The sequence below is a fragment of the Lygodium microphyllum genome, chromosome 11 (assembly GCF_053477565.2).
Source record: "Lygodium microphyllum isolate KBCC chromosome 11, Lygodium_microphyllum_v1.1.10, whole genome shotgun sequence".
NCBI lineage: Eukaryota > Viridiplantae > Streptophyta > Polypodiopsida > Schizaeales > Lygodiaceae > Lygodium > Lygodium microphyllum.
The window spans coordinates 123451405-123477416 of record NC_141145.1 but is presented as its reverse complement, the minus strand read 5'-3'; positions in this window follow the sequence as shown (position 1 = coordinate 123477416).

Sequence of the window (26012 nt, the reverse complement as noted above, 5' to 3'; positions counted from 1 at the left end):
AATTGCTATTGAGGGTGGGAGTGCCATTTACAATACACAAGACAAATCTAACACACACACAAAACCATGAAGAATAGGGAATTTTTTGCAAAAATCATAGACCACAACTCAAAAAGAATTAGAAAACAGACTCAGTATTGACAAGATGTAGTCAAACATTCCTAAGCAATTCACAAGCCTATGTAAAAATTTTGGATATGACCTACGCATATCTGCAATGGAAAGCTTCATGAGATGCAAACAAATAGGTACCCAAAACCCCATAATGAAGCACATAAAAGAAAACAAAATCAAGAATTGTCACCAAGATACATATTAGACCTTATAGAACATGACTCACTCATAGAAGAATAATTGACTGAAAGATAGGGTGGGTTGGTAGAGACTAATAAGAACAAACTCGACTAATAGATTCCATCTCCATTTACACATTTTGTTACTCTTAAAGTGCAATGCAATGAGTACGGAGAGTTAATCAGGTTTCTTTTATTACATGCTAACTTAACATTTAGTGTAACATTAAATTAGTCGACTAATGTAGAGTAATTTGTTATTAAACACGTCTAAAATCCACTTATACTCAACAAAATAAGAGGTCTCTACAATATAGTTCATTGTTACAATTAGGTGATGTGTGGTGCTAAGCGCATGATGCATAACAACAACAAGGGTTAATTTCAATCACATATCAATATTAAATTAGCCTACTAATGCAGAGTAAATCATAATTAAATGCATTCAAAATCCACTTAAATTGGACTCAATAAGAGATCTTGACAATGTAGTTCATTGTTACAATTAGGTAATGTGTGGTGCTGAGCACATAATGCATGACAACATGGTTAATATTAATCACATATTAATGTGTCTGTTTTATGTGCACATGTGCACATGTGAATGAGGGGTTGATTTTAAGTTAAGAATTACTTGGGTTATGGTATAAGATATACATGCAATGATAGGGGTTTCTTTTAGTAAAATTAACAATCACCTCATTTTTCATTAAGTTCATTGTGCCCATTTTGTGGTGCAACAGTAGGTGGATTTTATTAAAAACCATTGAGTGCATTGTGTCCATTTTGAAGTGCAATAACAAGTGAATTTTATTACTTTTAAATTTCTATCGTGTTCTATATAAACCTAGCAATGTGTAGGGACACCCGTAAGGTCTAATGGCATGAAGGTGAAAAAAATGCAAAGCATAAACCCACATTGTCCAATTATCCAAGAGAATGAAGGGTATAGATGAATGGCTAGCAAATAGTTGGGCCTCCTATGGAAATAACCAAGATAAAAAAGACAAATAAAGAAAAGCCCAAAGTAAAGAACAATGGTTGCATGGTGTCATAAGATTTAAATGTAGTGATATTAATATTTATGATGGGTTTTCCTTTTTTTTTTAAATGCTTATAGAGGTGTTGTGGAGAAGTAGGATGATATATCTATGTGGTTATATGAGTTTTTTTAATATAGTAGTTTTTATTGGGTAATAAGTCAAATAATTATTGTGTGGATGGATGTTTTATTGTATTTTATTTTTCTATGTGTGTTTTTTCTTTTCCATTTTGGTGTGTCATGGATTTATTTAAATTCTTTTTTGTGTTAAGGCATTACATAAAGATAAAATGCAAGGGTTGTTTGGATTTGTTTTGATTCTTTTTTGGAATTAAGTTTTTTCTTTATTTTTTATACTTTTTTACTTTTATGTATGATAGTTTTATTTATACTTTTTAACTTTTTTATTTTAAATGTTCTTTTTATTTTTTGTGTTATTTTATGAATGAAAAATGATTTTGTTATATATTATTATTATTATTATTATTATTAAAAAGTGACTTTTCTTTTTATTTAAAATGATTACTAGAATTTTATTTTGATCTTTTTGGGGTGGTGATTTTAATACACTTGTAGGAGTGATTGCGACGTATATTGAAAAAGTTCAATTATCCTTGCATAATGCTTAGACAAAGTGTTCATATGATATTTTATATATGCCATTCATCACAAAAAAATTGATAGTTATTTGTAAAATACTAGAGTAAGGGTTCTAGGTTAGATTCCATATAATAGGTTGTTTTGTTGAAGACTTTAACAATAAGTGCAAGATGATTGCAAAAGGAAGTACATGTTTACTTTGGATGCTGGAATATCTTCAATGAATGTTGCTAAGCTTACTAAAGGCAAAATGTTGGGACTAAAAATGGGCCCAACATTGGATCTAGGGCTCTAGCCAAGCCTCTTAAGCTCACTTAATCAACCCCACAATCTCGTGGCCATGAGTGTATAGATACTATGAACTGATTAACCAAAGAATGTGTTTGTAGATACTATTTCTAAAGCATAGTCCAATGTATTGCTCTTCTAGACTCTAAGAAATTAGAGTATCCAAGTATAATGGTGATATACACCTCATATCACATACATAGGGAGGACCCCCCCAAGTGATTGATGTGGCCCCACTATGACTCTCTTATACCCAGGGATTAGCCCCAAGATTCAGTGTTTCAACATAAACCAGATATGGAACATAGTTCTCTCTTTATAATATTCATTCCAGAAGATAATTCAATCCTCACTACATCAGTCCCCTAAGAAAACGATAATCTAAACTTATGGCTTAAAGAACCTCGTGCTCAACATGGGTCAAATATTTGAAAATAATTGCTATGCATTCACAAGATAATACTATTGATACCATGTATGAAATGCATATGCAAAGTGAATGCCTTAAAGCGCACAAGGCAGAAACTAATAAATGAAATAGTGATAATGTGCACAAACAATTCTTTTCATGATTTCACCCTGACGCAATGCATCATTTGCTAAGGTAGCACTAAATTAATTCATGCTATTACCTCTCTTGGACTTAAAACAAATGAATCCTATATGTCAAGGTATGCATAAAATCAACATTCCACATGATATTCATCTTTGCATAGCCCCTTCCCCCTACCATGTATGATTTTGCATTTGTTGGTAGGTGTGAAGACTTTTCTTTTGTGTTTTTCGTATATGAAAAGCAATAAATACTCATTATAATATAAATAATAGGGATAAAATAAGGCTAAACCTCATGCCTTAGCCCCACATACATTCATAGATATATTTATAATTTTTTGTAATTTTTTATGTATAAAATTTATTTTTTATTTTTTCATTATTTATTTATTTATTTTATTATTTACTATTGGTTTCTTTGATTTTCAAACATGTAGAGCTTGCATGAACCAAAAACTAGCATTATACTCCATGTGATCCCATATGAATACCAAAAGAACCATGAAACTCATAAAATCCTCAATGTTCTCAAATTCCTGCAATTCCCACATTACGAATTTTCTCAGTTTCCATTTTAATTGTACGAATAGCAAGAACCAACTGAGAATTTTAATTTTTCAAGTGCTAGAATTCATATTCAAATATTTTAAATCATTTCGCATAATATGCATGAAAGAATCATCATAAAACATAAAAATCAAGCACTTATGTGTTTAATTTAATATAAATCCACACGCGAGTCCACACACATCTCAAAGTTGAGAAGCCATTGACACTCTTTCATGGTTGTTAATGCATCTCCAACCTTCGAACTATATTCCATAATGCTTCAACATCATCACACGAGCAAATTCTTTCATCTCAACCCACCCCCTCACTCTCATAGAGAATAACATGGGAACAAGGTATAGAGAGGAGAGATAAAGAATGAAATCAAAGATTTTCATTCCTTACATCATATCACGTGTGCATTTACAATCAAATTGAAGCGCCTTCTACATGTAGATCGGAGACATGCCTTCCATCTTTGACCAATTGGCCCAATATGAAAGGTATCTTGAGGCAAATCAATGGGGTGCAAAAAATTGCACCCTCCCCTCCTCATACTGATTTCTTGAATTTTTGAAAGTTTCTAAAATTTAAACATTAACATTTGAAGTAACTAGTTCAAGTCTTGCATATGCATACTTCTCGGAAGTGGTTTTGGTCTCGTTGGAGGGGTAAACTGGCTTGGAATCATGATCCGAGTGGGCTGCTAGCTTCATGGCATCGAAATCTATCAAGTTGGCATCTGTCATGCATTTTTTGGATCCCAATCAAATAGCCACTTCATAATGCCATATCTTATGACCATTAAATGTGGGGTCATATGACCTTTAATTGACGAATAGAGACTTGCATTGAATTCGCAACATTGAAATGCATCTAGGAAGGCTCCAGCTCGTTGATCCTCTCTCTATTAAATTTTCATGAAAATTTACTCTTTTATGTCTCTTGGACCACTTTTATGCTTAAACATCAGCTCCAAAAATTTGCTTTCATTAGCAACCATGGGATAGAGCGACTCAAGTTGCCGAACCCACGAACTAATCTACACATACATAAACCATAAAGAGTATCGAGTTGCTACAAAGAGAATACACAATAAAACACAAGCACAACTCTCACCCTATCCGCTAACAACTTCAAGGCATGAAGATCCACAAGGGATAGGCTAGGTATGGTTTGACAATGATCTAGAGCTAGTTGCTAACCAAATGCTCCAACACAGACATGCTAAAAAGAATATCAAAGGAGTCATCCTACGTGGTGTTTTGTTGACTTGCCTACCAGACCTCAGACAACTAAAGTAGAAACTCCTACTAGGCGAGGACTCCCATATCTTGGTTTTTTATTTTTAAATACTTTTGACTTAGCTTTTTGTTTACACTTTAGGACTTGATACTCATGTGTGTAAAAAGTAGGGAGCTTAGTATATTGTGACCTAAGAAGAATTGATGCCAGGAGGCATATTTCACGGTGGATTCCGTGAGGTTTTACGGTGGATTCTGTAAACTTTGATGACTGGGGCTCATACACAAAGTGGATTCTTTGTGCAAGAAGTTGATGGGGACGCCTGTCCTTTTCGGGTGTTTCATTAATTTAGTGTGTACATGGGTGATTCCATAGCGGGTAATTCCGCAAAATGCATATTAAATTAATAAACGTTTATGAGTTTAGAAATCCCTACTGACCAGCGGGACATACTGGATAGGAGGAGGAGCGTGAGGCACCATTTAGATGGAAATACACACACCACAACACAGACAATCACAAAGAATGCCTGCAAAACAACCAAAGGGCTATAAAAAGGAAATCAATCAAAAGAAGGACACACACATACGTAGCAAACCCATTTACCACCCCAAATAACCCACATCCTAGAAAAAATTTGGCAGCTCTACACATATGCAACTGAAAACTTCATGCGATGCAACAAACAGGCACCCAAATCCCCGTATCAGGCAAGAAAGAAAGAAAAAACTACAAATCTTACCCGTAATCGTAGCACATAAACAAACCATAATACCATAAAAATGTACATTAGGATCTAACCATAACCTTGACCAACAATTTCAACTAAGAGGACTTTATGCGCGCATCCCACGAAGCGTGTTTATTAAAAAGGGGGAAAAAAGTACAGTGAGGGGAAATTATTTTAATGAAGGATTCATTTTAATAAATTATTCACAATGGATGAAATTTTATTAGGTTATAAACCTTTATAAGAAAACAACGGTTTCTTCTTAAAAGTTTAATTACAAATTATTAGGGTGAAGCAGTACTTGAACGAAACCGGGACTTCGATTCCCAGACTGGGATCTCTAAATGCAAATTCATTAATTAAAAATCAATGGTAATGTGGAGCGCTTTTTTGACAGGGCGTGCTTTTTTGTGACGACTAGTTCATTTTTATTAAAAATTAAGGTGCCTCTTAAGCGCACGTAGCGCGTGTAAAGTGAACGGCTGGTTGATTTTAAATTATGAGAAACTATGTGTTTAGCGCGAATGCGCGTAAAAAAGGTGGGTGAATATAGTTCATTTTAGCAATTAATTATGGTTAAGGGGTAATGAAAATACATAAAATCCAAAAAATAAATACCTGGTAGGGGGTGTGTATGCAATGGACTGAAGGTGCACGGAGTAGTCTCCCAAAGGCCAAGAATCGAGTTAAACAAAAACAAATACCACTGACTGAAAAAAATAAAGTACCTTAGTGTTTTTGTTGAATTTTTTCTCTTTTTTTTGTATTTTTTTGTTTATGATTTTTTTCCTTTTTTCATTTATATTTTAGGTGTGTTTGCATTTTATATATTATTTGGTTTGGTTTACTTATTTTATTATTTTTTTGTTTTTTTTAATAATTAAATCAAAATATATAACACATGAACATGTTATGAAGTGTAAGAGTGAATTTTCAACCATCTAGTAAGTGTCAAAAATGTATGTTAATTCATTCATGATTTTTCAACTGTTTTTTAATTTAAAATGAATTTTTATAAAGTGAAGTATTAAAATTAGGAGTTTTTGGCTTCAAATGATATTTTTGCTTGTTATGAAAACATTTTTAATTGGGAAATTAGTAACAAAAGAGGCAAGGGGATTTGTGAAAATTTCTAGAATTCTTTTAAATTTTTACTAATTTTTAATTAATTTTACTCATTTTACATATAATTTTGAAGTAGTTTTGAGATTTTTTATTTTTTGTAATTTATTATTTTTTAATTTTCACCTTAAAAACTTTCCAAATAATTTCATCAATATTGGTAATTTTTTTGAATTTTAAATGAATTTGTATGTGTTTTATGTTTATTTTTATGTATTTTTATCTATTTGCGGGTTGAAAAATAAAAGGCGGTACTCGGGCTGCGTGTGAATAGCGAAGGATAACTATGTGTGAACGACTGACTGCAACACTCCACCGCACGGACAAGTCGGAAACACATCCTCGCGCGTGAAAGCCCGCTAGCACACCCGTACATAGCGAGAAAATAACGAAAGAGAAAGGGCAGGAATGGGAACTAATTGAGTAGATTAAGTGAATTAAGTTAGCTCAATCTCAGAAAGTTGATTAAGTTAGTTTAGTTGAGTAAATCAATTAGGTTAGTTAGGTTAGTCTGGTTAGTCTAGTTAAGTCTGGTAAATGAGGTTAGTCTAGTTGGGTAGGTTAAGTCTGGTTAAGTTTGGGTTAGGTTCTGTAAGTCTAACTAGGATTAGGGGTCTAACTAAAGGTAAGTTAATCTAACTAGGGTTAGGGAGGCTAACTAAAGTTATAGAGTTCTTCTATAAAAGCCACAATATCATAGACATGGCAAACATGATCAACCATAGTGGCTGAAATTTCTGCATCATCCTCTTCTGCAAGTAGTTTTTCCTCATCATCATATCTGGCTCTAGACAACATATCTGCCACTGGATTATCCTTTCTTGCTATGTGTTTAAATTCCAGATTTAATGACTTGATGTATGCAATCCATCTCAACATAGCTATACCCGGAGTAGAGCAACTCGTAATCATACCAATCAATGGCAAGCAATCTGTCTCTACCACAACTGAAGCTCCAATAAAGTACTCCTTGTCACATTTGAGAGCCGTAACAATCCCCAGTAACTCCCTGTTGATTTGCGGATATCTCCTTTGTCTCTCATTTAGGACTTTCGCCCCAAACCGAATAGCATACATGTTTCCATCTGCATCATCTTGACCCACAGCCCAACATATGCCAATTGGACTAGTGTCAACTGTCAATACAATAGGCCTTCCGCAATTATAATCCGCTTTCCTGAGAGTAGGAGCAATCTGCAATAACTTCTTCAATTTCCGCATGGCTCTAGTGTGGCTCTCATCCCAATAGAATTTATGCCCCTTTCGAAGCAGCTGATATAAACAATCTGCTATGTGTGCAAAATGGGATATCCAAATCATATAAAACACACAAGCTCCAATGAATCTCCGTACCTCTGAAGTGGTAGGACAATACTCCGTAATCTTGCCTATAGCATTCACCTTATCAGGTGAGGGTTTCCTGCCATAATATCCACACATATGTCCAATAATGACAATCTCATTCACTCCAAAAACAGATTTTTGCCCTGATAGTGTCAAGTTCACTTCTTCTAACATGGTCAAAATCTTCTCACAAGTTGAAATATGATCAGCCACAAAGTATCTGCATCCCTTCTCATTTAAACTCTCATTCTTCTCTTCTTCTACACACCCCTTAATGGGCACATCATCCAAGAAAGGCATAGTAAGCTGAGGTATGTAATCACGAAGGACCTTATGCATGGCATTCATCATATGTGCAACAGAATTAGTGGCACCTTGAGGCAAGGTACACATCCTGACAAGCCCAATAGGAGTTCTCATAGTGGTTATGTCCCTGCTTTCCAAAGCCAGCTGAAATTGATCATATCCTAAATACAAAGCACCTAAAGAATAGATGACACATCCAGCAAATGCTTCTGCAAACTCATCCACAACTGGACCTATACCAACATTCCTGATAGTAACTCTGTTTACTGGCTGCATGTCCTGTATAAATCGGAGAGTACCATTCTTCTTTGGAACTGTAAACCACCTGTTCGAGTATGGTGCAGATAAAGGCTCAAGAATTCCCATCCTGATTTTCTCATTCAACAAATCAATCAACTTTGGCAGGTGTGCTTTAGGCACTGAAATAGGTCGGAGATTCCATGGAATATGAGGAATAGTAAAGATCACCATAGGAGCAACAATATCACACATCCAATCTCATGCGGAAAAAAACTAAACCCCCTTCCATGCCACTCAAGCATCTCCTGAAAGCATTGCTTCTCTATGGGTAGCAAGAAATCACCATTTCCAATTTTCAATTCAGCAAGAGTCTCTACTGAAAATTTATGACCAATATGCTCCGGATTCCTCAAAATTGGCTGTTTGGCAGCCCTCTCTATTTGCTGATCACTGTCAGGTGGAAGCGGTACAGCTACCGGCTTTACCTTCTTATCCACAGTTTTGTATTTCGTGTCAACCCTGGCTTCATTATGCTCTTCTGCATTACTCAAATCTTGCTGTAAATCAGCAATTCTGCACTCCAATGGGCTGAATATCCTCAGCCCTCTGCTCTATGGACTGCATAGGAACAGCCCTAAACTCTGGATGCTGAAATTTTTCAGCAGTAAACTTTGTTGGCTGAAAATTTTCAGCCCTTTGTGTCTCTGTAAGCTGATCATAATCAGCTGGAAACTCTGTTTGCTGAATTTCTTCAGCACTCAACACTTTTTGTTGAATCATCTTAGCCTCTGACTGAATTTGTGACACAAAATCTGCAATTTCATGAAACATATCCAGGGATTGCACTAATACATTACTGTGATAACTCTGCATATCAGTTTTTAGCATATTCTCCATCTCTGTCATCGTATCTGCACAAATCATACTGTCATACATCCCATCTATATGCTCATCATTCTCTAAAATTCCTGCATTTTTCAAAATTTTCTCCTTCCTGCATATGTACTCCTAGCTCTAGGCAACTTAGAAGTCTTCTGATAGCTCATTGAACTGTTTTCTGAAATCCCAACAAAACCGGAGGAGAAAACACTGCTGCCAGGAGGCGAGAACTCCAATCTCCTATGCTCTGTACCACTGTCGTCTCGCAAAACGGCAGTACCTAATGAAAACCCGAATCACTCACAGTGGGTAAAGGTGCATCTCTAAGAGTATCCCTGTTTCTAACATGGTTCACACACAGAGTCATAAACTGAACTGCTCTCATGCCATCTTTACTGCGAATCCGTGCATAAGCAGATCCATCATCCATTACTTTTGTTTCCATGCGCATCTCTATGATGAATGGCTGTCCAAGAATTATGGGATAAGAGCATGAAATCCTGCACAAAGAAATGGAAATCCTCCTCTACATCTCCAATAGAAAACCTGACACTAGGACAGGCAGCATACAAATCACCTGCAGTGTTATTGGCGGCTCTCATATGCCACCCATGCTCTACATCCATAGGCCATCTGTTACTCTCATAAACTCCACGAACTATGAGATTAATCTCTGAACCATGATCCACCAATGCAACATAAGGCACCTGTTTCTCTCCAATTTTTACCATCGTCTCTATAGTTGCCCTAGCCCAATGACTCCACGAAAAGTGACTACGCGGTATCAAGACAGGCTCATCAGTTTTAGCATAATGCATAGGCTGAACCCTCTTCTCTATCTGCGGAAAAACAAAAGCATTCTCAACCATAACCTCATCCTCATCCTCATCCAACTCTCCAATCAAAACTCCCTGTGTATCAGTAGTAGGCAGTGCATGTCTTTTCCTCTTCAGGACCTCTTGGAACTAATCTTGAAACTCTCTTTTCGAGATGCCCAAAACCTCAGAAATAGTGAAAGTCACCTCACTGCCAAGTATCTTGTCATTAAAGATTTTCTTCATGTCCGTAGATATCTCAATATCGGACATCAATCTAAACCATGGCTGCTTTCTCTCTCTAGGCTCTTGCCTCTTTTCTCTCTTTTGAGCATCTTCCATCTGTCGTTCTGGCCCTGGTCTCAAAGACGGTCCTGCAGTAGGTGGAGTAACAAACTCACCCCCTCTAGTCTTTTAAGCTGCACTTGGATTTTCTTCATCCCTCTTACGCTTCTCCTCAACAAGTACATCTGCTCCCTGAGACTTAGCCAAATAAGCATAAATAGAGTACCTGGCGAATCCCAACCTGTCTCAGATCTGATGCTAGAGCCTGCACTAGTCAAAACAATTTGCTGAAATTTTCCCTTGTTTGCAGTCTCCATAGCATAAGTCCATAGTGCTGACTGATTCTCTGATCCCTTCTCAATCTGGACTCCATATGCAGAAACATCTCCTCTAGCTGTCACATAAGAAGTACGCGCAGCCATGTCATCCACTAACTTCTTCATTCCGCCTTTCCCAAAGTTGGTAGCAAGTGGAGCTCCTGTTTCAGTCAACCAAATCTTACCATCTTGTCCCCAAAATACCAAATTCTTCCTCCTTGCATCCTGAAAAGATTCACAATCCCTGCAATGCTGATGGTCCGTACTATCGCACCAAATACATCTCCGATCTCTCCTAGGTGCACTAGGAGCACTCCTAGGTGCAGTAGGAGCACTTGAAGAAATAGTAGGCGCAGTCGAAGCAAACTGCTCTTTCAAATTTTCCACCAACTCTGCTTTAACTGACTCCAATGTCAAATCCGTTATGCCTTTGATTATGTCATCAAGAGAGGTAGGCACCGACGGAGTGGATGGTTTTGGAGCAAAAGGTGCATGCATCAGTCGTGGAACATGAGGAATAGGAGAAGTGGAAACAGTAGGCACTGGCATAGGCCAAGAAACTGGCTGAGGAGGAGAAGAAATAACAGGGATAGAAGCAGGCATAGGAGAAGAAGACGGTGTCGGTGTCATAGAACCATTCTGTAAGCGGGTCTTCCATATCCTCCTCTTGGTCAAAGTCGAGACTGGATCCTGGGCATCTTGCCAATCCGTTTTAAGTCCCATAGGCTTCGTACGATCCTCAAGAAGCTCACCCAATTCTTCCTGAAGAGCAGAATCTGCAACTTGCAAGAAAAGCTCAACTTTCATAACATCCAATGCTCTTTGTTCAATGGCATCAAGCTGACTATACCTCTCTTCAAATTCTCGAATCAACTTTGAAGCAGCTAAACCTTTGTTTGGCATGTAGACCCACTCTCGAAATGACCGCCGTGTAGCCATCCCAAAGTCCTCAAGGAAATACTCTTCTTTTAGGGCCTTCTTAAAATCTTGCCAATGTGAATTTTGAATAAAAAGATTTGTCACTTTTGCCCTCAAGGCGGGTGTGACAAGATGAAGGAAGTACTTACTCATAAGTCCAGCTGGAACTCCAAAAAACCCCATCTTGATCTCATATGTCTTCAAATATGCTGAAACATTACAGCCATCAAATAGCTTCTTCTCATTCTCAACTGCTTCAATAGCCTTAGTCGCGCTGTTTGCATTCTCCTGCTCCGAATATAGTTGCCTTTGCTGACACAACTGCTGTTGATGCAATTGCTGCTATTGCTGCATATACAATTGTGTCTGCTGATTTTGAAGCTGCATATACATGAACATATTATGCAAAATCTGCTTTAGATCATCTGTTGAAGTACTTGACGCAGAAGTCATTGATGGAGCTGAAGTAGAGGACGCAGCTGGAATTGTAGAAGAGGTTGAAATAGATATTGAAGTATCTCCCATCCTGAAATTTCTGCGACGCTTTCACGTCGGGTTCACCAAAGATATCGAAGGGTTTATGAAAGCAAAGTGGCAACCACAGAGATCCTTGATTATTTTCAAGATAGAAGATCAAACATGTGAATAAGCGAAAGCGAAGTAACAATTGTATTACTGTCAAGATGTTTACAAAATTCAAGATGAATTCCAATCTGTTCAGTCCACTGGCTCTAGATCACCCGTTTTAATTTTGTAGCATTTGTAAATCCTTCAGCTATAATGATCATATGAATCTTTGAAATTCCTTCTTACATAATAGGTTTCTTGTGCAGGGAAGCACATTTTACCAGGCTTGGTTTAACATGTTTTACATATTGAAAGTGCTGTTTGGGAAGACCAGAGTATGCTCCATCATTACATTCCTCTCCCATAGCCTGTCCACCTGAGCTAAAGTAGTTGCACAAAGCTCTAATCTTCACAGTATAGCATTAGCCACAGAAGAATCTGCATATTGTGGGTTTTCTGTTATTCTTTAGCGCTCCTCTCTTAGCATATTCTGCTCCTGCAAAGACCTTTCTCTTACTAATCTTTCACAATCAGGCAATATGATGCTCCTGTTCCTAGATCCTATTGTTCCACTGTTAATACTTCTTTGCTGGGCCCCAGTCTGTGGCCACATTTCTAGCAAAGCATTCCTTCAATCCAACCAGGGAGAATATGATACTTTTGTAACCTTCAGCGCTGTACTCAACTCCTGTTACTGATAAGCAGCTTAGCTTGCAATGTCATATTGATTCTAATTGCTAAGGACGATCCGATACTTCTTCGTTAAGCTTGAATGATGATCTCGATCTCCTCAGATCTCTTCCGTCCGTAATCTTTCCTCCTTTCTTCGTCTGGATTCTTCTCTCCAGCATTCGATCACAATTTCTTTCTTTGTCTGAGCTGCAACTCGATCCGTCATCTTCCTTCACGACAGTCATCCAGAGCTCGCCTCCTTTAACCTGTGTTCATTAGCTTCCTTCTCTTCTTTTGTGTTCCTTTTGCACCCAAGCTATGAGAGTTGAGAGAAGCGATGAGTCCCTTACAGCAAACCAGAGCCGAGGACTCAACGCCGAAGCTTGAACTTCAGATTTCCATGTTGTTTTCTGTCGACCATCACCTTCCCTCCCCCTCCGCTTGATCACCTTTTTTTTCCCTTGTTTTCTCTGCCCTTTTTCCCCCAGACTAGAAAAGCGGCCCCCAAATTGGCTTTCCTCCCTCAGAAAAGCTTCCTTCCAGCCCGTGCAGTCCTCCCAACTCTATGTACATAATCCTGAGGATACTCATGAACATTATAATTGATCACAAGGCTGACATTTGGAATGTCAAGCCCTCTACTAGCAACGTCGGTACAGATCAAAACTCCACACTCTCCAGATCTGAATTTATTCAAAAATCCCAACCTTTTTTCCTGGCTCATTTGCCCACTTATTGGAATCACATCCAAGCCTAGATACCGGAGAACTAAAGACAGTCTTCTGGTAGCTTTACACTCCCTCGTAAGGACCATTGTCGTATTTCCAGCCAATTCATGTAAGATAAATGCTAGGCAGCAGTCCTTTTGAGCATAAAGAGTGCACTTGAATCCCTTGTCTCAATAACATGTACTGTATTACCTTCATTCATCTGGCCCTCACTTGCAAGCCTTGGCAGAAGATGATCTCCACCTTCTACACTTCCAAATTTGAGAAGCTGATCTTCGAACATGAGGCCATCAAGTGCTGCAGGTGACCCTTCTTCAATCTCATCAAAAACAGCAAAAGGTATTGCAGGATAAGAACCCTCACCAAGCAATGGCATGAGGTCGTCTATGCTCAATCTTTACTTTGTGCATCCAAATGCAATGCTTGCCCTATGATCAGTGCTATTGCTCTGCTCAACTATCCTGTCTCAGCCACATCTCCCAAAGCTCCTGTGAACTGTTGATCAAAACCTCCTCGTCTAGGTTGACTGACCACTTGGCAAGACATGCCAACTAGAGCATTATTGATAAGTTCCTCTTGCTCCAAACCCTCTTCACTATACTGCTTACGCAGAACAAAAGTATAATCACAACAACTAAATATGTACAAAGTATCAAATCCCACACACAACTTTTGGATGGATTTCACACCTCGAATGCGCAGCAATACGACAATGCGATGGATGTTCTTCTTGGAGCACTTCATGAAAACCCTGAAAGGCTTTGTGCAACAACGAGCTCGGCCAAAAGGTAGCATGGCTGAAGGTTGGCTGGTGTCTGAGGTGCTAGTGCATATTTCACAATGGCTACCAACAGTGGATCCAGACAACGAAATGCTATGGTCACTGAAGAACGATGATAGACTGACTAGAGATGTGGTGGTTGAAAATGGGGTAGAAAAAAGAATGGATGCCTCAATGGAGGAGAAGGTGAATCGTATGTTGCACCATGCCTCTATGGAGACGTGGCTCACCAAGTACCAGATCACTAGGCAAGATCAAGAGGAAGCGCGAGCTGAATTCTGACGTAGTACGCATCATCAACCGATTCAATATCCCGAAGGCATGGAGGAGATGCCGCGGTTCATGTCAACGCGATGGTTGCATGGAGCTTTGATCGCAATGTCTCGTGAAGGGACAGAGGTCTCAATGGAGGAGTGGGAATTCTCGAGGGGATGTAGTCCAAAGGTGATGAGGGGTTTAGAATTTGTTGTATCTAAATTTTATAGGCGACATCTAATTTGAGTGTTTCAATGTACAGTGCAAAATATATAGTGCAGAGTGTGGTCGCGCAGACGGCATTTTCGAGTGGAGCGTATTGACAAAATGCACTCCACAATGGATTGTGGTATCATGGCAAGGTTCGAGCAAGAGAGCCGGCGACGAGCAACGGATTCAAACACGGTTGTGAATGAGATGGAGTATTTTGGAAACTTGCAAAGTATTGTTACGGTGGATTACCGTAGCTTCTCCATGCAGATACTATTCGATGTGCAGTGGTTCAAAGTGGTACTTGGAGGAGCTGGAGCAACAATTTGAGGAGGCCCATCTGGATTTCTCGAAATAGATTCCGAAAAAAAATGGACGGATTTGTGCGACACCTTTGTGTTGCTGGCCCATTGTGAACAGGTGCATGGACTCATTTGTTTGCTAATTGTATTACGACATGGTTTATGTCACAATGGTTTAAACTCTCTTGTGCGTGTTTGTGAACAAGTAATCTTCTATCCAAACCCCCGACAACCTCGATGGTGGTATGTTATACCTTCAACTCCCCGAAGTGCAAGAGTATATGATCAAAGCGATGTTCTGAGCATAGATAAAGATAATATGCAAATAGAGGGATCGATATTGCAAGGGGTGGAGGCCGTCGAAAGCTTGGATCCAGCATTGGCTAACAATGATGGAAATATAGGAGTCTAAGAATTCTTTGAGAACGAGGTGGACTCATCCTTTTGTGGTGACATGTCTATCGACCTTCCAGTGTATGCGGAGTTGTGTCAAGAGATTGACATGGGACCATAGGATAATTCATACTTGGAGTATCCACTTACTCAATTCGTTAACCAATCGCTTATAAGGGTACATATGATATGCATTTTAAGTGAGATTTTTTTAAAAGGATTTATATTATTGTGCTTTGTATGATTAAAATTGATTATACTAACATCACTTTTTATCTGTGCAGGTGATATTTTCAGGATGAGTCGAGGGATGAGCGATGAGGAGTTACAAGATATCTTCACATGCATGTCTCCAGACCAGATCGCGAGATTCAGAGATATGGTAGACAGGAGTTGTCTCGGTCTTCGTCAGGGCGCTCTACTAGATCTACTTCAGCGCGATCGAATGCTTCGGCTTCGAGCAGACGAGCTCGACGCTCCAGACTTGGGCTAGAGGGAGGAAGTACTTCGGGGTCAGGGGGATACTGCAGAGATACGGATGCAGTGAGCCCGCGGTAGACACGGGATACAGGTGCGACTCCTCACTCTCGTGGCCCTTCCAGGAAGCGTGGCTCAGGCTCAGGTGGATACTGTGTAGGCACGGACATGGTGTCTCCGTCTCATTGTTCAGCTGGAGTTGCGTCACCTCAGGTATTTGTCACACCTGTGGAGACGTTAACTCCAGTTACTCCTGCTTTTGCTCAGCCGTTAGCAGGGGTGGCATCCCTGTGGGTGCCACTCCAAGAAATATTACCCCGGTCAGTACACCGGATGCACAGGGGTCTCCTGGATATGCCCAGGAGCGTGGATGCAGATGGGAGAGGACCCATCTTAGTCAAACTCCAGGGGGATATGAATATCTAGTCGATGGTAGGTCACGACACATTATCATGAATGATGAGGGAAGGAGGGTGATGGCTCACATGAGAGAGTTGTGCCAACAAGTTTTTCGGCACAATGACTTAGTCATTAGAAGAACATACTGGAGGGGAGCAAGGACTACATAGTAGCATCCTTGCACGAGGAGTTTCCGGTTCCAGCCTCAGTAGATAGATTCTCTACGGGCTGGATGATGGATTACATACGTGTATATATGTCACACAGACGATCCAATGCACACAAGGCAATCAAGAGTGGGGCTGCAAATCCCGAGTGGTTAGATATAGACGACTGGCGCCGACTGAGGGAGGAGGCTACGGATTCTCCAGCACGTTGGAGTCAGCAGCGCGAGGCGGCGAGGGCACGACTCAAGGCCGGAGTGGTCCATCATCTTGGGAGTGGCGGCCACATGACATATTTGGAGGACTTTGTAATTTTTTCTTTTGTTTTGCTTGTTTATTTTTTTGCAATATCCTTTGTAATGACAATCATGTTTCTAACAGTTAGCATTTTGTTTTCTTTATAGCACTCCATTACAAATTGCGATCCGACTGGCCTTGAGACTCGATATGTAGAGAGGTACGGTCTCACTTCATTGATCGACTGATTGTATAGACGCGATGGCCCTATAAGTCACTCATCTTTCTTGTCCGTAGTTACCATGTTTAATTAGAATGCATTATTGTATGGTGGACTGATGTATTGTTTCTTTTTCTGCAGAGTCCGTTCGATGCTCCTTTGCGATGGGATGACCTTTCGGAGGGCGAAGATATGTAGCTCGCCCTTGGATCCCTGGAGCTCACACACCTTTATTTTTGAATTGCCTAATCTATGTAGACATTTTCTATATATTAGTGATATCTTGTCATGATTGTACCAATCGCTTATTATGTGATCATGTGTTTATTTCATGTATCAGTGTTATGATTTCAGTATACATTATTTTTGTTTGCAAGCGCATTGTACACAGCGCAGAAACTATTTTGTATGGCTCTAATAAAGCACACAGGCTGCCCTGCCACAAAAAAAAAATTCCCTGTTGCTGTCCTATTAGTGTCGCAAATTTTACTTCTCACGTCAATCGCTTATTATGTGATCATGTGTTTATTTCATGTATCAGTGTTATGATTTCAGTATACATTATTTTTGTTTGCAAGCGCATTGTACACAGCGCAGAAACTATTTTGTATGGCTCTAATAAAGCACACAGGCTGCCCTGCCACAAAAAAAAAATTCCCTGTTGCTGTCCTATTAGTGTCGCAAATTTTACTTCTCACGTTGTTATCGGCGTCGTTATTTACGTCGCAAACCGTCGCTATCAGCGTCGGTATTGGCGCCGGTATCAGCGTCGCAAATACCGACGCTGATAGCGACGGTGATATTTGCGACGCTGATACCGACGCCAATACCGACGCTGATAGCGACGGTGATACCGACTATTCTATGGCGTCACCAATAACGACGCTTTTTACGACAACGAGAGAAAATTTTGTTATTTGCATTTTTGTCGCTTTTAACATCGGTATAAGGCCTATATCTTGTAGTTATTTTTAGTTATCAATGTTTGTGCAACTTTTCCAATATGTCTATTTTTCATTCCTGCAACTCCATTTTGTTGTGAGATATACCTCTCTTTACCCCGTGAGACCTCAATGAGTCAACTCTATCTTTATCCCATGAGACCTCAAAAAGTCACCAAACTCATTAGAGAGGTACTCTTCCCCTCTATCTGACCTCAAGCACTTAACTTTCAGTCCTACTTCTATTTCAATAGCAGCCTTGAAAGTTTTGAAATGCTCAAATGCATCACTATTTTTCCTCATGAAATATATCCATAGCATTTTTTTTATTAATCATCAATAAACATGACAAAATATTTACTTCCACCAAGAGATATGTTCTATGTAGACCCCCAAACATCTATATGCACAACATTAAGTGTATTTCTACTCACATATCTATCATGCAAAAAAGGTTGCCTTGCTTGCTTATCAAACTGCCATGTTTCACATACTTTCTCAAATTCTACAACTCTAAATATAGGCAACCCAATAACCAACCATTTGGATTGCATTAATTTTAGCCTTTGCACATTTGTATGTCCGATACTTTTGTGCCATATTTTAGGAATTTCAGCATCTAAAGTAAACATACGGTCAACTCTACTTCCTTTTGTGACCAACCTGCACTTATCATTAAAGTCTTCTACAAAATAACAATTTATATTAAATTAAACCTGTAACCCTTGATCTACCATTTGGCTAACAAATAATAAATTCTTTGTAATTGATTGCACATCTAATATATTTAACAAAATCTTTGTCTAGCCATCATGCAAGGATAAGGGAACCTTTTCAAAGTATAAATTTGGGTGGCATGAATCATCAGCCATTTGTACATAACCTAGATTTTGTAAATCATGCATCTCATTAAACCATTTAATATGATTAGTCATATGATTAGATGCACCACAATCAACATACCATACATAATCATGTGTTCTCTTTCTTGTAACAACATTCATCTTATGCTGCATAACAAAGATATGCTCATTTTTGTCTTCATTCTATCGTGAGAAAAATACATAATTTCCTTGTTGTAATTTACCACTGCAAATATCATCCTTCTTAGCATAATAATGTGCTGAAATATAGTCTATTTTGCTACAACAATGACAAACAATACCAGATTCGCCAAAGCCTATGTTCTTCCATCTACCTCATCCTATAGAGCTCCACCTATCTCTAAATTTTTCACGGCCTCTTGAAACCTACATCTCATCGAACTGCTGATTTGATTTGTTTTGCTAGTTATCACCAGCACATCCCATACCATAACCTCTTGAAGAGGATCTATCACGTTCCTTTTCTAAACTTGAGTAAAATTCTTGGATCTATTGAGTACTTCTTTTAGACAATTCACACTGCATATTGATCTCCTCGATGATCATGAGAGAGATCAACTCATAAAAAAATCAAAACAGCTTTCATATATACACTCAAGTAACAAGTAATTTCCGAGCCTTTCCATTCTTAAGATCACCCAATTTAGTAGATGATAGCAAATCATCATCATCAGGCATTGCATCAATAGCTACTCTAAGACATCTATAATGCTTCTCACTTTCAAAACATATTCATTTATAAACATTTTTCCTTTCTTTAAAGTATTCAACTCTTGCTTGAGTTGAATCTTTTGTGCCTTTTTATTTTCTTGAAAACATATTCTCCAAGATTGTCTAAGTTACATGTGAAGTTTTTATATTTTTTATATGTCCCAACATTGTATTGTCAATGATTGTAGAGAGTCGATATATCACCTTTTTTTTCTTTACATTCCATTCTTTCCATGCCTTTAATTTATCTGCAGAGTCACAAGGTCACTCAACTATGACTCCTTTTTTCACTTGAAATAAACTTGTAAATACATTTTTTAAATAAAAAAGTTCATCACATGAAGCTTCGATGATGGGTAGCTGTTCTTGTCGATCTTCTCAATGATGGGGTTTCCACTGCTCTCTGCTATTATCACAAAATTGAGACAAAACAACAAGCAAGTCTTTTATACCCTTTCACAAAAAGTGCATAGCAATATACCTCGTAGCCTTTTTCACTAACAACTTAATAGCACATGTAATCAACAACCTATTTATAGATAAAACTTGTGTTTGCTTTGTCACGGAAAATATCTGAAGACTTCCAAATGAAATCTGTAACATTCACACCCACTTTCAGTCAATACAATCATTATTATCCAAGGAAATCCTAAATACTCAAAATAGTGAATACATATAATTGCTAGCTTCCTTATGTAATTACATTTCCATTGAGGTTCTTCAGTTGTACATAATAGAATAAGTTGGTATTCTTTACAAAGGTCGCTCCTAAAGGCCTTTGAATCAAGTCTCTACTTGTTGTTTAGGGTAGGAAAGTACCATAATTCATATTGCATTTTTTGCAAAAAAGCTATAATAACTGTGTAATTAGAAGGTGTTCAAGAAGGACCTTGCATTTAGATTAACAATTGTAAAGTTATCAACTTTTTCAGCCATATATAGCTCTCTCCCAATGAGAGAGGAGCTCCCACAACGAAATGATGAAACAAGTATATTGTTATGAATATCTAGGCTCATTTGAATGACAACCCCATCTACTAAAGCATTGCTATTGGGTTTGTTTGAATTATCATCACCAACTTGTATCCTTTTGAGAATGAATTGACCATGCTCTAACCCCTCGATGGTTCGTGGATTGCTATTTGGACCATTGCAATAGTACCTCACGATCCATGGTCGTCTAAGCAATTAAGCAGAACCAAGCTCTTTGTGGAAGAAACAGAAGGGAAAGAAATAAATGATTATACTGGGAAGAGTCATCTTCTATTGGCGGAAGTGAGCTGTCTAAGAAGGTCTACGCATTGTCTCCTGAAGATGTCCTCCTGGCTAAGGTCAGCCTTGGGGCCATCCAGGAAGTTCCGCAGGGCTGCGGCAGAAGCTGCCTTTCTCCCGGATTTCCCCTTCTCCACTGCAGCTGCCGTCGGGCTGGGTCGACGTCTCCGTGCCGTTTTTTTGGCAGACGACAGACGAATCCGACCTTCTGCCGGCCAAGCTCCCATGGCTGTGCGCGCGGAAGACGTACTGTGATGGCGCCGGCGGCCATGGCCATGCCCGTTATGATGCCCATCGTTAACCTGCAGATGGCGCTGGCTCAGTACCTTCGATTCTGACATAATTGGATAGTTGTATGCACTAGCTGTGGGAGTTTCTCCACGTCTCCCTCCTCCTTCAATGAATACTTCTTGCGTCTTGGCAATGCGGTTGTATTGTCGGCCCTTAGAGAAGCTGCTGACACGCAACGTGATAGACCTGAAGACGCGCAGACCGGCCGCCATGGATCTAGCGAGAGCTGCAGGAAATTAACGAGGAGACCGGGATCGAACTTGTTGCCGGTAGGTGATGGATCTACTGCGAGCTGCAGGAATCAACTAATGGGTAGACCGGTTCGATCTTGCTGATGGATCTCGCGTAGGATGAAAGGCTGAAGCTACAGAAGCGGATGGACGAGCCGACGATGAGCTGATTGTTATTATAGTCTGGACCGCGAGCGGCGACGTTCTTGATGGCGGTGAACTAGAACCGAGTCCGGGGTCCTCTCGACAATCCGACCCAGTTAAGCCCTCCCAATCTTTTGACCTTGTCATGCGCTGCGCGCATATGACTTTGTCGAGCATGGAAGCTGGTTGGATCTTTTCTACAGAATAATAAATTGCGTGTAGTATTAAGTTTTAACAGAGATAAGAACTCCATGTCAGATGTAAGTCTCTTTAAAAAAATTATGTTGTCCAGCTCCCGCGATAAGGGCTGGCCCATGCCTTATCTTATATTCCCAGTGTCCACATTACTTGTTTGTCTACTTTGCCATAATTAAGTTATGGTAGCACAATCATCCCATCAGTCCAAGTTCAAGTTCATCATCTCAAAAGGAAGCATCCTCTATTGAGTGGGTAGTTTATACATAATTTTAAAAAATATAACTACATTTTGAGGAAGTTGAATAATACTTATTTCCTCCCTCCAAAAAATCAAGAAAGACCTTGCCAGAGAGAGCAAAATATACACAACTCATATAACTAATCATCTTTTCTGCCAACTTCACTTCAACGACATCACCTCGAACCCAACAATGACCGCAACCAAATTGTCACAATAACCCGGGTCTAAATTACATAAATGGAAGGAAAACACTATACTCCAGGAACCATTTAATTCGTAACCAAATATATATGCACAAACTAGTAAAGGATATAAGAGTGTTTGGAGCACGTTTGTCTTCTATAAGACAACAGAGAGCACTGCATCTGAAATCTCCAACAGCATGACCATCTTCAACAACTTCTCTAGCACATCTACTTTGACAAAGATAATACACATACATGCATACACAATACATCCACATATACATTGGAACACATAGTAGTCTGAATGGCACAAATCCCCAATAATAGAGAGTAAAAGATATTATCACTGAATATCAAGATACATCTAAGGACTTGGTCTATGGACTTGCTAGGAGATGCAAGTACATCTTTTTGAATTGCGCACTCCACTTAAGTCTCTCCACTTCTCGATTCTCATCTACAAAGTAAATAGGGGTATTCTAAAGGAATTGTAAGCAACACATTCTCTCGATCAAAATGAGAAATCTAGTAGGAAATACCTATGCAAAATAGTACATGACATCCATAGTAGACACATCCTCATGGGGATTGATGGCTAAGTATGAGGTAGACTTCCAAAGAAATCATGTGAAATTGCTCTGCCAAGGAGCGAAGAGGGAAGGGTCACCCATAAACATGTATGCATATAATGTGAGCTCAAAATAAGAGATTTTTAAAATACCATTTGTACACATTTTTTACAAATAGAAGGACGCCATAAATAAAGGGGTCATTATAGATTAAATAGAAAAGGGGTGTGCTTTATTTTGGAAAAAGTCATAAGATAATGGTATTTTCAAATGGGCCTAGAATGCACGTGATATAGAGGGTCTACATATAATGAACCCCCCCCCCCCCCCCCGCCCCTTCAGATTGCTAGTGCATAAAAGCCAAATTCTGACAAAAAACATATATTGATTAGGCTTGTGCTTGAGCAAACTGAGGGTATGAATTTAAATAGGCTTATGAATTCTCCTAGGACCTATAAATGACATGCCAATTAAAAACTAGTCTTGTTAATAATGAATCATATAAAGTCCATTGCCACCAATAGATGATATCACTATCAAATTTGGGAGATTTCAATTTGGGAAATTTCCAAGTCCTAATTTCAAATAAGTGATAAATATTTGACCACATTGTTAAATCTTGATCCACATTTGAAGTGTGATTTGGGATGAGGACAAATTGATGAGGAAGATTTATGTATTTAGTAGGTTGGGAAAGTGGAATTAAAGATGAATAATGAATGGGTGGATAGAAAAAATCATAATATGTAGAAAGTTGAAGGGAAATGGATATTGGGAAAGGAGGAAAAGATATTAAAAAGACTTGATTTGATTCTTCACAAAATGTGGAAGGAATAAGAGGGACAACTAGAAAAGGACCTGTGGGGATAGGAGAAAATGTAGGGCCAGCAAAATAAAAGGACAAGTCGTAAAAATGAAAATTTCATGAGTAGATGTAGGAGTAAATAATAAAAGAGGAATAGAATCTGGATGAGAGGTTAGCATATTAATGTACAAAGAAAAGTAATCGGCCATCTAATGTAAGTAATAGCAACAAAAGGGTTCTTAAATATATATAATAACAAGGACAAAAAGTTTGAAAGAAAAAATTAGTGAAAAGAGGATTCATATCACTATGGTTGGGTACATTGGCATGCAAAGGCTAACATTGGATTTGTAGAAAATACTATGTCAATGGTATTAGACTATAACATTTTCATCTAGAAGGAAGATACCAAAAGTGTCCTCTACACTAGGAGTTCTAGTAAATGTATGTGCAATGGCCTTCCGATAAGGTCAACTACATATAGAATACACATATAAAACTACTTGCAGAATAATATCCCCCACATAAATGTTCATGTCTTTCATATATAGTACTTGCAGATTACCCTTGATATATATAAAGGAGAGCAAATGTGCCTCATGGCTGATAAGACTATCCATGCTAATCAAAAATGGATTTTCACAAATCAGCATACCAAGGATTATGCCACCATCATTAGGGAATAGGCTAGATCAATAGTGCTAAGGGACATGTAGTGAGCATAGTAGTGCTACTAGTGATAGTGAATCCTCATGTTGGAGCTATACAAGTTTAGTATCATGATGAAAATCCTCATGTAGACAATCCATGCACTGTTATGAACACTCCACCTTAGCAGAAATATCATCACACACACACATTTTAACTTGTTGTTGTAGATGAGAAAGATCATCCTCACAAGACATGGCAAAAGGAACCAGATGAATAGAGGGAGGAATGGAAATCTCAACAATACATGTGTATAATTTCTTAATGGTCTTTTGTTGTGACTCAACTTTGTTGCAAATCACCCTCACAATTAGCACATTTAGTGGCTAAACCAAGCACCTCTACAAGGGCATGATCCTATTCCTTGATAGTGGAAACATTAGTATCCTGGGAGATACCTAATGTGGCTTCTATATCCTTAATGATACCCTTCTATGAATCCATGCTAGTTATAGCTTATGTGGTTTGTTTATGGGTATCATGGAGAGTAGCTTTTCTAAGGCTAGATTCTCTAAGGCCTTACTCAGTTGTTTGGTCAAGGAATCCACCTTGTCCTAGAGCAACATGTAAACTTCTATATACACGAATTAGAGACAAGAGGTGACTGTTGTTTCTAACGTTGAATGGACACCAGAAACCTTATGTGATAACATAGGACTTGCTTACATTGTTTGTAGAGATGATGGAGTTTGTGATATTAGCATGGTTTTGCCTTGATCCTTAAGGAAATGACAAAGTTATTTCCATAAGGGATTAGAAACAATATTAGTGGAAGAGATACCACAACTATTAATTTTGTTACTCTTAAAGTGCAATGCAATGAGTACGAAGAGTTAATCGGGTTTCTTTTATTACATGCTAACTTAACATTTAGGGAACATTAAATTAGCCAACCAATGCAGATTAATTTGTTATTAAACACATCTAAAATCCACTTATACTCAACTAAATAAGAGGTCTCTACAATATAGTTCATTGTTGCAATTAGGTGATGTGTGGTGCTGAGCGCATGATGCATAACAACAACAAGGGTTAATTTCAATCACATATCAATATTAAATTAGCCTACTAGTGCAGAGTAAATCATAATTAAATGCATTCGAAATCCACTTAGATTGGACTCAATAAGAGGTCTTGACAATGTGGTTCCTTGAACTAGGTAATGTGTGGTGCTAAGCACATAATGCATGACAACATGGTTAATGTTTATCACATATTAATGTATCTGTTGCATGTGTGCATGTGCACATGTGAACGAGGGGTTGATTTTAAGTTAAGAATTATGTGGGTTATGGTATAAGGTATACATGCAATGATAGGGTTTCTTTTAGTAAAATTAACAATTACCTCATTTTTCATTAAGTTCATTGTCCATTCTATGGTGCAACACTAGGTGGATTTTATTAAAAACCATTGAGTGCATTATGTCCATTCTGAAGTGCAATAGCAGGTGAATTTTATTACTTTTAATTCTCTATCATGTTGCATATAAACCTAGCAATGTGTAGGGACACCCGTAAGGTCTAATGGCATGAAGGTGAAGGAAATGCAAAGCATAAACCCACATTGTCCAAATACCCATGAGAATGAAGGGTATAGATGAATGGCTAGCATATAGTTGGGCCTCCTACGAAAATAACCAAGATAAAAAAGACAAATAAAGAAAATCCCAAAGTAAAGAACAATGGTTGCATGGTGTCATAAGATTTAAATGTAGTGATATTAATATTTGTGATGGGTTTGTTAGTGTTTCTTATTTTTTCTTTTTTTTTTAAATGCTTATAGAGGTGTTGTGAAGAAGTAGGATGATATATGTATGTGGTTATATGAGTTTTTTTAATGAAGTATTTTTTATTGGGTAATAAGTCAAATAATTGTTGTGTGGATGGATGTTTTATTG